This window comes from Triticum dicoccoides, chromosome 2A (assembly GCF_002162155.2).
Source record: "Triticum dicoccoides isolate Atlit2015 ecotype Zavitan chromosome 2A, WEW_v2.0, whole genome shotgun sequence".
Lineage (NCBI taxonomy): Eukaryota > Viridiplantae > Streptophyta > Magnoliopsida > Poales > Poaceae > Triticum > Triticum dicoccoides.
The window spans coordinates 687988306-688002364 of NC_041382.1; positions in this window are offsets into that span (position 1 = coordinate 687988306).

Sequence of the window (14059 nt, forward strand, 5' to 3'; positions counted from 1 at the left end):
ATAGAAGATTTTGAACACAAATGTAGTGTCCGGCTCTGCAAAATAAGTGTCCACATATTGCCATAGAGAGAATAATATTTACACAAATATAATCTGCTGGCGTATTCCGTAGCATGACATCACACCACGGCCAAGTCTTTATTCGAATCATTTTACGGACCCACCTCAGCGCGTTTAGCGAGGCGGTTTCCTTGGCACGTCTTGTCAAAGCAGAGATCATGTCCCCTTATTCCGGGATTCTCATCAATACGGGCGTGGGTAACCCAACAGTACCCATTGGTATGTTTTCTCGATCAAAGGCGAGTCCCAAACGGTCACGGGGAGGGCCCTTGGTATTCAACCTCTTATAAAGAGACCAGGGCCTTACTCCTTTCTTTCAATCTCAAACGAGTTCGCCCTTCGCCTCGAGTTCCAACACCCAAGGCTCCAGATTTCAGGTGCTTCGGACCTTCGACAATGTCCGGTTCCGACCTTCGAGGCTAATGGATGCCCTCCTACGTCACGGAGGAGGACGTGCTGAAGTTGAGAGAGGCCAGGTTCTTGACCGGTGAAATCTAGCATAGGCTGCCTGCTCAAGGGCAGGTCATTCCCACTCCCAAGCCTGGTGAGAATGTGGTGTTCATGTCTCACTTCCTTCGGGGGCTAGGCTTCCCGACGGATCCCTTCGTGAGGGGGCTCATGTTTTATTATGGGCTGGAATTTCACGACTTTGCTCCGGAGTCCATCCTCCATATTTCCTCATTCATCATCGTGTGTGAAGCCTTCCTCCGTATTACTCCTCACTTTGGACTATGGCTCAAGACCTTCAAAGTAGAGCCGAAGATGATCGAGGGACGGCACGCGGAGTGCGGAGGTGATTTTATAAGCAAGAATGCTGGTGCTCCATGGCCCGAGGGATCTTTTCAAGGGGAGTCCAGCTTATGGCAACGAGAGTGGTTTTATATCACAGCTCCCAGGAGCACCAAGTGGGTGGCGCTGCCTGCTTTCCACTCGGGTCCCCCACCACGACTGGCGTCATGGGTCAATAAGGGGTTGGACTGGGGGTGAGCAAAGGACGTGCCCCTGTTGCAGGGCCGCATCCGAGATCTCCTAGAAAGAGACATCAGTCTGGTCGTGGTGACACGGGTTATGTTAATTCGCCGAGTTCTGCCCTGCAAATGTCGCCCCCTCCACCTGTGGGAGTTCAACCCGCAGGGACCACGAGTTCACCAACATTTTCTTGGCATGACGCCCGTGGAGATGTACAATTTTTTCTTCGGACCACAAGTAGTGTGTCCGGATTCTACGGAAGACGCAGGTCTGAGCTGCAATCGTCCGGATACTCAAGTAAGTAGCCTTGTGCCCAGACTCGCTATCCGTATATTTATCATAAAATTGCCCCTAAAAGAGTTGTCCCTTAAACAGGAGTGGATAGCGAAAGCAAAGCTAATCAGGTGTCCGGCCCCCCTCCCCGAGACCACGCCGGATCCCGTGCTAGTCAGGATGTTGGAGGTTGTGCCTTTGGAGGAAAGCGAGGGAGGGGACAAGGAAGCTACAGCCTCCTCCAAGAAGGTTGTCCGGAAGGGAGGAATCGAAAATTCCTCTCCTTAGGGGAAGAAGAGGACCGCCTCTAACGACCCGGAGACCATGGCCTCAAAGCGGGGGAAGAAATCTTCGTCAGAGGGTCCTGCGCCGGGGGATACTTCGGCCGAATTATGCCCTCAAGGGGATCAGCCCTCCACCGAGCCGTAAGTAGAGAGGAGTTTTTCTTTTTAAGAAATGAGAGAAATCCTTGCGTTATATCTGAGAAGAGTAATCGAAAATTTACCTTGTAGCTCGGACCTTAGCCCTTCTCAGCAGAGCTCGTCTTCGGGGGATCTTCTTCCGGAGATGATGGAGAGCGGAACGCCTCCCCCTGCCGTACCGCCTTGCGAGGCGGGCGACCCTGAGGTATCGTCGTGGAGGGTTTCTCCGAATCCGGCAGGGCCGGAAGGTAGTCATATGGCCCCCCAAAGCCCTCCGTGTCCGACCTTCGAAAAGGGCCATCGGACGAGTCCGACACCGTCTGGTGCATGGTCGGAGGAGCTGAAGGATCTGCTAGGGTGAGCATCTATCTCAGAGGAGCACCATGCATTGATGGGTACGGTGATTGAGAGGATTTCATCCGCGGAGAGCGGATTGCACGAGGCCGTCAGGAGTTTACTGACAGGTTTTGAGGTACGCAAAATAATGTACCCTTTTTGGACAGTTGCGCATAAATAAGATGCACCCTGTGTAGATAGTAGCCCCTGAGACTCTGTGCGTTATCAAAAGTGATGGCGCGCAGAGGATCATAATCCTAGGTCTAATATGCCGCCTTCATACGTAGGTGGCGAAGTGTCGGGTGGCCAGTCGGACTGATGAATTTGCCGAGCTAAAGTGCCAACATGACGTGGCAGATGCCGACATCGCGCTTGTCAACAAGCGGCTTGACGAGGCACAAGGTATATAATTACTCCGGCGGCACCTGGTAAGAGGAGCTTTATGCCAGTATCTTACAATGTGTGCGCTTGATGCAGATGGTGCTGCTGCCATGGAGAATCTTTGGGTGGAACTTGCCTGAGCCAAGGAGCAAGCCAGGAAAAGTGATGCGGCTGCCGGAAAGGCAATTGAAGAGCTGAAAGCCGAATAGGCTGCTCACTACCGAAGCAAGAAGGAAATGGCCGAGATGGCTGTGAAGCTGTAGAGCACTGCTGACTGTTGTAAGCTTCTTGAAAAAGAAGGTCAGGCGGAACAGACGGACCTGGAGAAGGCCGTTGCCGATGCCAAGGATGCTCGCTCTGCGATGAGAGCTATGAAGGAGGAGCTGCGTCAGGCCGGAGAGATCGCGGCTAGAAAGCCCTTTATGCTGCGGAGGAAGTTCTATGATCCTAAACATGCTCCGTTAGACCGGGTGTGGAGTACGGCGGACACCTATCTGGATTTGGTAGCGAGTGCCGCAGATGCGGCCGAACACTTCCGAGATCAAGAAGATCGCGAAGTGGAAAAGCTCTTTTGGTTGCAGTTCCACAATCCGGAGCGTCCACTGTGATTAGCTGATCGTTTGTCCGAATGGGCCGAGCTAAATAGGTTGTCCGGTCTCGCCATGAAGTATGTCATGAGTCATCTGTGGCCAGAGAGGCCAGAGCCGAAAAGTTATTTCAACTTGGTGCAGCAGTTCCTTGGTGCGGCGCCGCATATCAATGCGATGAATATGTCAGCATGCATAGAGGGTGCGCGGATGGCTCTTGCCCGTGTCAAGACATACTGGGCGGAAATGGAGGCCACCGTTGTTGCATCCCCAGACTCGGATGGAGGCCGAGTACCTGCCGAGCACTATTTTCAGGAAGTTCTGCAAGGCGCTCGTTTAATAGAGACGCAGTGCTCAAAGGATACTATATTCGAATAGCATATTATTATTGTAAAAACAATATTTTGATAAATTGTAGAAGCTTTTTATACTTGTGCCTGCAAGTATTATAATACCTCCTGTGCGGCCGTTTAACATATATGTATATATAATCTGAAAGATGACAGTTGTCGGCTTTAGCCCCCACGCACATAATGCGGGGGTGTTCGCAGAAGGCGCATTTTCACACTTGATCCAACATCTTGGTCCTACAAAGGAGGTGATAGCGCAGCGAACTAGGCAATCGGACTATGATGCTTTATCACTTTCACTTAGCCATAGGAGTTTGACAGTGAGGCTACTTATATAGCCCCTGGTGGTGCCTGCGCTCGCCCGAACTCGGGGCGCGTATGTGCCTGGCCGGGAAGCGGCCCTTCGTTAATGCGGAGGAATCCTAAAGATTCCGGTAAGTCATCGAGTGGTTGACCAGTCTCACGCTATATCATGACCGCCAGTTCTCGGCTTTCTCTACTGAGGTGCTCGCCTGGCCGAACCGGGGCACAATCTCAGTAGTTCTCATGGTGCCGCCTTAGCCGATAGAGCGTAACGTAAGGTAGCAAAACACAGGAGCCGGGCAAACCCAACATTTGACCAAAGACATGATTCGGAGCTGATGCATATAAGGCCAGACTCGCGATGCCGAACACTCCCTAAGGTATTCGGTCTTTATGAGGGCGGGCGGGAAAACGCCCTTAGTAATAAGCCCCTAGTGTCCAGGTACGTGCAAAACTCTGACGTGGCCACATGCCAAAACGCCAGTCTCCTCCTTGGTTATACCAAGAAACCAGGGGATGTGTATCAATAAGAGACAGTAAAAAAGGTTTACGCAGGGTCTTAATCTGAAAAGAATCCTTGGAACGGGTCGCTGTTGCACGTCTGCGCCTGTGTCTCCGTTGTGCCGTATCCTGGACGGGCATAGCACGGTGTTTATCTGTAAAAGAGAGGAACTTAGTTTAGGAAAGATCGTGCCGAGCATGTGTTATACTAAATAAACGAAGTATAAATCGAAATGGGTAAAATTGAGCTTTATTGTCTCTTGTTTTATATGCGCGGAGCCCCTAGTACAGGGGTATACGGCTATTAAGCCTTTATCAATTGTATGTTTATGCCGGACTCGTCTAGCCGTGTCTGTGGTCTTGATGACCTGTTTAGGTGCTTTGGCTGGTGAAGCCGCTTTATTGTGGGGCTGTCAAGGTAGCCGCACTATCTTCCGCACGGGAGGAACACTCAATGTTTTCCCTTTAATGAGATGATGCCTCGTGGACCGGGCATCTTAAGCGTAAGAGATGCATAATGTGGTATTGCGTTAAAGCAGGCGAAAGCTTCGCGTGCCAGCAATGCTTGATAGCTACTTGAGAATGGGGTGATGTGGAAAGTTAGCTGTTCGCGTCGGAAGTTATCGGGGGAGCCGAACATAACTTCTAGCCGGAGAGAACCCATACAACGGGCATCCGGGCCTGGCGTTACCCCTTGAAAGGAGGTTTTGCTATGGAGAATTTTTGTTGGGTCTATCCCCATGTTGCGGATTGTGTCCCAGTATAACATGTTTAGACCACTGCCGCCGTCCATCAGGACATTTGTAAAGTGGAGTCCACCAATTATTGGATCTAATACCAAGGCAGTCCAGCCTGCGTTCCGGATACTTCTAGAGTAATCCTGATGGTCGAAGGTGATTGGTTTTAACAACCATTGGCGAGACTCCTTTGGGATAGGCCGTATGGCGCGTATCTCTGTTGGCGCCATTCTGTTCGTCACGTGAAGTAAGTTTACTGTTTTGACTTCTTGTGGGAAATCCTTTTTTTTCCTGGTGCTCTGCTTGTGGGGTTCGTTATCGTCCTCACTTGGTGTGTCGGGCCCCTTGTGTTCGGCGTTGAGTTTGCTGGATTGCTTGAAAACCCAACAATCTCTGTGGGTGTGGTTCGCAGGCTTCCCGGGAGTACTGTGTATTTGACATATCTTGTCCAAGATTTTTTTTAAGTTGGATAGCTCGTCCATGTTATCCTTGAGGGGCGGCTTTCTCTGATTCTGCCGTGAGCTTTTGAATCCGGCGTTGACCGCCATGCTCTTTGGTTTGTTTCTCTTATTCCGGCGCTGGTCCTTGCTGCGTCGGGGTTTTCCGTTTCCATCCCTAACTTCGGATGTACTTGGGTCGCTGGTGCTACATCTTGCCAACCAGCTGTCCTCTCCTGCGCAAAAGCGGGTCATGAGGCTTGTTAATGCGGCCATTGTTCTTGGCTTTTCTTGGCCGAGGTGTCTGGCGAGCCATTCGTCTTGAAAGTTATGCTTAAAAGCTGTTAGGGCTTCGTCGTCTGGATAGTCGACTATCTGATTCTTTTTAGTAAGAAATATGTTCCAGAATTTCCGGGCTGACTCTCCGAGCTATTGAGTTATGTGACTGAGATCGTCTGCATCCGGAGGCCGGACATAGGTCCCTTGAAAATTTGTCCGGAAAGCATCCCCAAGCTCTTCCCAACTTCCAATGGTGTTTTCGGGAAGGCTTTTGAGCCAATGCCGAGCTGGCCCTTTAAGCTTGAGGGGTAAGTATTTTATGGCGTGGAGGTCATCTCCTCTGTCCATGTGTATGTGTAGGATATAATCCTCGATCCAGACCCCAGGGTCTGTTGTTTCGTCGTACGCCTCTATGTTTATGGGCTTGAATCCCGCTGGGAATTCATGGTCCAGCACCTCATCGGTGAAACATAGGGGGTGTGCGGCACCCCTGTATTTGGGTGTGCCGTGATGTTCGGATATTTGTTGTGTTGCATTGCTCACTAGAGATTGCTTTCTTGGCCCGTAGATAGATCTGGCTGGGCCATCTTTTTGATGCGGATCCTTTGGTGGATCCCGTGCCGGCTTGTGTGTGGTGCCCCTTGCCGCTCCATGCTGGTCATGTGGTCGTCTATCCGACTGGGTGGCTTTCCTATTTTTTGACTGCGGGGGATCTAAGGCCTCCTTGTCAAATTTAGGCAGTAGCTTTCGCTTTGGATAGCTTTTTGTGCGGCGACTGCCGCCATATTTGTCTGCGGTGCTTCGTACTTTGCTCCATCTGATTCTGAGTGCATCTTCCGCAGTTTTGACCTTCTGCTTCTGCTTTTTCAGGCTACGCGCAGTGGCAACGAGCCTTTTATGGAGGTTCTTCTGCTCCATGAGCTTATCCGGCGTAAGGTCGTCCGGACTGTTGTTTTCGCCGGGGACAGGGTGTTCGGTTTGTTTATCCAAGTTGCCCTGTTCGGACGGCTGCTCGAAGGCATGTTCGTCGTCCGCCGGCTCGTCCTGCTGTATGGCTGGGTCTGTATGGCTGCTGTCTCTGTCGAGGCGGGGCTTGGAGCGGCGCTTACGTTGCCGCTTTGATTGCTTTTTGAGTGAATGATCCCTCGTTGCATCCCTGTGTTCCTCGTCGTCGCTTCCTTTGGGTGTGTCCACCATGTATACATCATGAGAAGAGGTGGCTGTCCAGTGCCTTATAGGCGTTGGTTCATGTTCATCTCCTACATCGTCGTCCATACCATCGATGTCTTCGGAGTCGAAGTCGAGCACATCGTTTAAATTATTGACAGTGGCTACGAAGTGGATGGTGGGTGGGCATCGAATTTCTTCATCGTCCACATCCCAATCCTGCCGGTCATAGTCCGGCCAGGACTCTCCTGACAAAGAGAGAGACCTGAGTGAATTCAGAATGTCACTGAAGGGCGAGTGCTGAAAGATGTCTGCGGTGGTGAACTCCATGATCGACGGATTCGATCGGTAGGGGCTCGGAGGGCTCGGAGTCCGGAGAGGAGTCCGACATCTTGGAGTCACGGCCTTCGCAGAGGACAATGCTTGTGTTCGGCTTGATCGCCGTAGAGATTGCAGCCCCCCAGGCGGTGTCTAACGACCCATCCTCGATTGGTGTGGTCGGCTCCGGGCCAAGGGTCAGAGCGGACACAGGTGCGGCCTCCAGGGCACTATTTGGCGGCAGAGCTAGATCATGCTGACCGGGACAGTGCGGCGCGCTCGGCTGTGGCTCAGATCCTTCAAAGATCAAGTCTCTGCGGTCATCCGCTGTGTAGTTTAAACTTCCAAATCTGACCTGACGGCCAGGGGCGTAGCTTTCGATCTGCTCCAATTGGCCAAGCGAATTGGCCCGCAGTGCAAAGCCGCCAAATATGAAGATCTGTCCGGGGAGAAAAGTCTCACCCTGGATCGTATCATCGTTGATGATCGGAGGAGCCATCGGGCCTAAAAGTGATGACACAGAGGAACTCTCAATGAAAGCACCAATGTCGGTGTCAAAACCGGCGGATCTCGGGGAGGGGGTCCCGAACTGTGCGTCTAGGCGGATGGTAACAGGAGACAGGGGACACGATGTTTTACCCAGGTTTGGACCCTCTCGATGGAGGTAAAACCCTACATCCTGCTTGATTAATATTGATGATATGGGTAGTACAAGAGTAGATCTACCGCGAGATCAGAGAGGCTAAACCCTAGAAACTAGCCTATGGTATGATTGTTGTTCGTGCTTCGGACTAAAACCCTCCTGTTTATATAGACACCAAAGAGGGCTAGGGTTACACAAAGTCGGTTACAATGGTAGGAGATCTACATATCCGTATCGCCAAGCTTGCCTTCCACGCCAAGGAAAGTCCCTTCCGGATACGGGACGAAGTCTTCAATCTTGTATCTTCATAGTCCAGGAGTCCGGCCGAAGGTATAGTCCGGCTATCCGGACACCCCCTAATCCAGGACTCCCTCAACGGCTAACCATGATTAGTTTATACACTCTGCAGAGGTTTGCGCACTTTTCCCCACAAGACATGATCTCCTCCGCTGGGATTCTCACACTACATGGTGTTTGAGGAGCGGATGACCGAGACATAGTCTTTCAGAAGCGCTAGCACCTTACGATCGGGTAGACTGTTACACCTACTTTCGCCTACATCTGCTAGTCTACCACTATAAGAGTTCGCATGACTTAATCAACTATGCTAGAGCCCATAGTATCTTGTGGCTGCACACAGAAGTTTCTAGTATGAATAATCTCATGATCCCTTTGAGCCTGGGTGGCAGTCCAAAAGAAAAACAGGCAATCGCTGGAATACCCAGGTGCCTCAATCCACCCAGATGTGTATTTAAGTTGCCACCTTAGATAAACCGTTAATTGGAAAAACTCACATCTGTCATGGATTTCACTCACCCAATCCACGTCTACTAGCATAGCATGGCATAATAAGCAAACGTAGAAGTAACTCCCAAGGGTTTGATAATAAAACAGGTGATATGTACTACCTCATCTACTTCCCAACCCACAATTTAATTAGATCCTAATCATGCATGTGTGAGGATTGATCCAATGCAGTAAAAACTGGGTAGTAGGAGGTATGATCAAACTGTTACTTGCCTTGCTGATGATCCGCAAAACCTAGCGATTCGAAGTAGCAAGCGGCACACTCCGGGTACTCTATCGCAAACAAACAAGCATACAATAAGTACTCAATTGATGCACATGTAAAACTCAAATAATAGATCTAACCAGAAAGTTCAACTTAAGAACTCCGGTTCGCAAAAAGAACCAAATCAAACGAAGCAACGAAAAACAAACGGCAAAAGAAACAAGCTTCGTTTACTATTCTGGATCTAGGTCAAATTTTACAGAGGCAAAAACTTGTTTGAGTTGGTTAAACGGAAAGATGGTTTCGAGATGAAACTCCAGGCGCTTGAATCGCCTGATTCTGATAAACGAGCGAAAAGTTATACTAGAACGAAAGTCGGATTAGGAATCACGATCAGAAAAATCACGGATTTAATCCGAGAAAAAGAAAAACGATGAACAGATTAATGAACGAATGTTCGTTATCTGGATCTAAACGAAGAACGCATTCATTAAAACAAACGAACGAGCGAACGCTCGCTAAATAAACTAAACCGGAAAAATAAACCGAACCGGAGAAAATAAAAAAAATGGATCTAGGTTTTCGAAAAAAAACCGATCGTTTTTCTTCGCGAAAACTGAGGCAACGGCGGCTACCTCGGGCGGCTTCGGCGAATGACAGCGGGGTAGCACGGCTCTGGTCGGCGGCGGCGGGGGGGGGGAGGCGGCGGCGGTGGGAGGCAGCGGTGCGCGAATCGAGGTGGCGGCGGCACAGATCGAGGCGGCTAGGGTTTCTGCTGCGGCTGCGGCTTCGCTCGGGCCCTCGCGGCTATAAAGGCCGGCCGGGCCAGGTGTCCTGGTCGGACACGACCCGGTTAGTTCGGTTCGACTTTTTTATAAATAATTACGCTCAGAGAAAAAAAACAAAAGGAATACTAAACGGACTCCAAAAATCCCGAAATAAATTTTCCCCGGCTTCTAAAATGAAGCCGCACAGGATGAACATTTATTTGGGGCCTAAATGCAATTTTGAAAAATGCACATTTTCCCTAAATTCAAATAAAATAGCAAATAAATCCAAAATAAAATCTTATTTGATTTTTTATTAGATCCTCAATATTTCTTTATTTTGGGAAAATAATTTTATTCCCTCTCTCATATTTTGATAATAGAAATAATTGAGGATAAAATAAATAAAATCAAATGGTCCTCCAACTGTCGTGGGTGATTCCCAGTTTGTCATAGTGACAACCTTGGTGGGGTCTACTGCTATTCCTTCTCCGGATATAACATGTCCAAGGAATCCAACTTCCTCCAGGCAAAACTCACACTTGATGAACATGGCATATAACTGATGTTCCCTGAGCTTACCAAGTACCAAACGCAAATGCTCTTCATGTTCTTCTTCATTCTTAGAGTAGACCAGAATGTCATCAATGAACACCACAACGAACTTATACAAAAACTCCATAAACACTTTGTTCATCATGTTCATAAAATAGGCAGGTGCGTTAGTCAGACCAAATGACATAACAGTATACTCATACAGCCCGTACCTCGTTGTAAAAGATGCCTTAGGTATATCCTGCTCATGAATCTTCAGCTGGTGGTACCTTGATCGCAGATCGATCTTAGAAAACACTTTAGCTCCTTGCAACTGGTCAAACAAATCATTGATCATCAGCAGTGGGTACTTGTTCTTGATCGTCACCTCATTCAAACCACGATAATCAACAACCATCCTTAACGATCCATCCTTCTTCTCCACTAGAAGTACTAGTGATCCCCAAGGTGACGAACTTGGGCGAATATATCCCTTATCCAATAACTCCTTAATCTGCTTCTTAATTTCCTCCAAATCCTTTGCGGGCATTCTGTACGGTCTCTTAGATATTGGCCCTGTGCCTGATAAAAGCTCAATCAAAAGCTCAATGTCTTTATCTGGTGGCATTCCTGGCAACTCTTCTGGAAATACATCCGGAAAATCCTTCACCACTGGTACTTCCTCCTATACAACTCCTGATAAGGAATTTACTTGAGTTCTATTAGGCACATGCTGGGATACATACTTGATCCTTCTTCCTTCTGGGGTGGTAAGCAAAATCGACTTACTGGCGCAGTCAATGTTCCCTCCATGCTTCTATAACCAATCCATGCCTAATATCACATCCAATCCTTGTGACTCCAATACTATTAGGTCTGAGGGGAACGAGTAGTTACCAATCCTTAATGGTAACCGATCACACCATAGGCTAGCCATATACTCTGCTCCTAGTGAGGTTACTAAATGGGTGACCTAAGGGCTTGGGTTGGCAGTTTAAACTTATCCATGAATCCCCTTGATATGTATGAATGCGATGCACCAGTATCAAAAAGTACGACTGCAGTAAATGACTTAACCAAAAACTTACCTATTACTGCATCTGGCTGGGCTTCAACCTCCTCCATGTTAACGTGGTTCACTTGTCCCCTGGTGAAAGGGTTGGGCTTCTTCCCAGAGCTTCCATTGCCATTTCCATTCCTGGCTTCAGGACATTCATTGGCGTAATGTCCGATCTTCTGGCATTTGTAGCACGTGACGTTGCTTAGATCCTTCTTGGCGGGTGTTGCCAGGTTGGAACGGTTCTGTCCGCTACTTCCTCCATTACCATTACCATTCTTGGTGCCACCATGATTGTGTGAACTTCCTCCATTATGAGTGTGGCCTCCATGGTTATGAACAAGTCCTCCCGCGTTCGGGGTGTAACGGAGTCTCTGCTGGGCTCCAGAATTATACTTCCCTTGTCCATACTTCCTCTTGCGGCTGTCAATCTGCTGTCGCTTCCCTTCAAGCATAAGAGCTCTATCCACCAACTCCTGATAGTTATTGAAATTTGCCACCATCAACTGCATGCTCAGCTCATCATTCAGTCCTTCCAAAAACTTCTCCTTCTTAGCTGCATCTGTAGCGACGTCATCTGGGGCATAACGTGCTAACTTACTAAACTCATCCACATATTGGCCAATAGTGCGCCCTCCTAGGCATAAGTTGTGAAACTCACGCTTCTTCATGGCCATAGCTCCTGCTAAAACATGGGCAATGCGAAAAGCCTACTGGAACTAGTCCCATGTCATAGTGTCAATAGGGTAAGTGACTATGAAATTCTCCCACCAAGATGTTGCGGGTCCATCAAGCTGATGTGCGGCAAAACGCACTCTCTCCACATCTATGCATCCTGTAGTGGTCAACTCCCTTTCAATCTTGCAAAGCCAATCATCTGCAACAATCGGCTCGGTGCTACTTGAGAAAACCGGCGGATTCATCCTAAGAAAACGGTCTAAGTGGTCAACTGGTGGGGGTGGTGGTGGGTTGTTGTTGTTGTTGTTCCCCTGGTTCTGATTCTGGACTAATATCTGCATCAATGCATTCTGCTGCTGGATCAACTGAGTGAGCTCCGGTGGAAAAGCAAATCCATTGTCGTGTGTCGGAGGCATCTGCTGGGTTTAGAAAAGATGAGAAAACAGAGTAGAATGAGGTCTAGAGGGGAAACACTACCCATATGCACATGAGAAAAACACAAACATATCACTCAATCAATCAAACAAAAGCTTACAATCGGTCTAGAACTATCATTACAAAAGTGTTTGGACTATACTATATACATGGTGGAATACTACTACTGATTTGGTGGTCTACTAAAAAATTGATCGATCGAAGACTCCATGATATCTGCTCCAGCTTCATCAACATAGTCATCATCACTATCGTCAGGGTCCGATTCAGTGTCGTCGATGATGATGTAGTCCTCAGGACGAATCTCCTTGGGTTCGTCGTCTTCTCTTCCTGGCGCGGGGTCTCCCATGAAAACTCCTAGCTTCCTTTCCAGGTCGTCATTCTTTTCCACTAGCACGACGATTTCCTCCTCATAATCTTCGCGCGTAGCCTTGAGTTCTTCCTCCAGTTTCGTTATCCTTGTCATTGCCTTCTTCAAATCTGCCATGCCTGCACACATCTAGTTCTCCTAGCGTCGAATGTGCTGGTTTAACTCCTGGATGAAAGAGGCAATCGATCTATCCTTCCTGGTGCTGATCATCTCCCATTGCTCGTCTCGGCGCCCACAAATCTGGTAGATAGTATCCTTGAGATCCTTTTGGTAAACTTCTCCAATGCGTCCCATTGTAATGTGAGCTGCCATACTCTTTCCTAGACTCCAGGTTGGTGCATCGGAAGAAAACTCTATGGGTTCAGTGACTGGCGTGAACGTCCTTCCTGGTACTTGAACTTGAATTATCCAGCGCTCCTCTTTTGGTAAAGTGGCATTGTAGGTCCCGGTGAAGCTTGGTATTCCAATGTTCAGGTACCTAGTAACTTCCTTCAAGTGGCGTCCAAAAGGGGTGTCTTCATCCGGTTGCATGAACTTGATCCTTGCATCCACCATCCTAAAGAGTAGAAAATGGAGAGGAGTTAGAAGTGAGTAGTAATCTAGGTCTTTAGCTTAGTGGTCGTGTCCTGCAGTCTCCGTGTGCTTTGATACCATCTTTGTCGCGACCAGACCTCAAATAGTCTGATCTCTGTGCATAAGTGTCATCCCTGGATCGGTAATGCTGACACACACAGTACTTGAAGGATTTATAACAGAGTAGCAATCACACACTTATTACCTCGAATGTCTCAAAAGAGAACTTATTACAATAAATATAGCTTAAGGCCATCTAAAACGATAACAGGGGAAGGCTTGGAAGATAAAGTGAGTCCATCAACTCCAACGACATCACTGAGTGAAAGACCACGACCTAAGGCTCCTTACTCGTCGTCTGAAAAGTCTGCAACATGATACGTTGCATCCCAAAAACGGGTCAGCAGATGGAATATGCTGGCAATGTAACACAAAAGGATAATGAACAGAATAATGCTATCACTACATGCATATATGGCTGGTGGAGGCTCTAGGGTTAATATGTTTTGCTAAAAGCCAATTTTCCCTACTGCAAAGGAATAAGTTTTATTTAACTACAAAGTTTGTTGAAAAATATTGAGAAGGTAAACCCCCTCTCAATCCCAGTTAAAAGTAATCATTAACAAACCATCAAATTAATTAAGTAGTGATGAGATCAACATGATAATCCAAGAACCAGATACTCAAGATGTCCATATCCGGGGACACTGCTAACCATGATTAGTTTGTACACTCTGCAGAGGTTTGTGCTCTTTTCCCCCACAAGACTCGATCTCCTCCATTTGGTTTCTCGCACTACATGATGTTTGAGAAACGGATGACTGAGACACAGTCTTTCAGAAGCGTTAACACCTTACGATGGGTAGACCG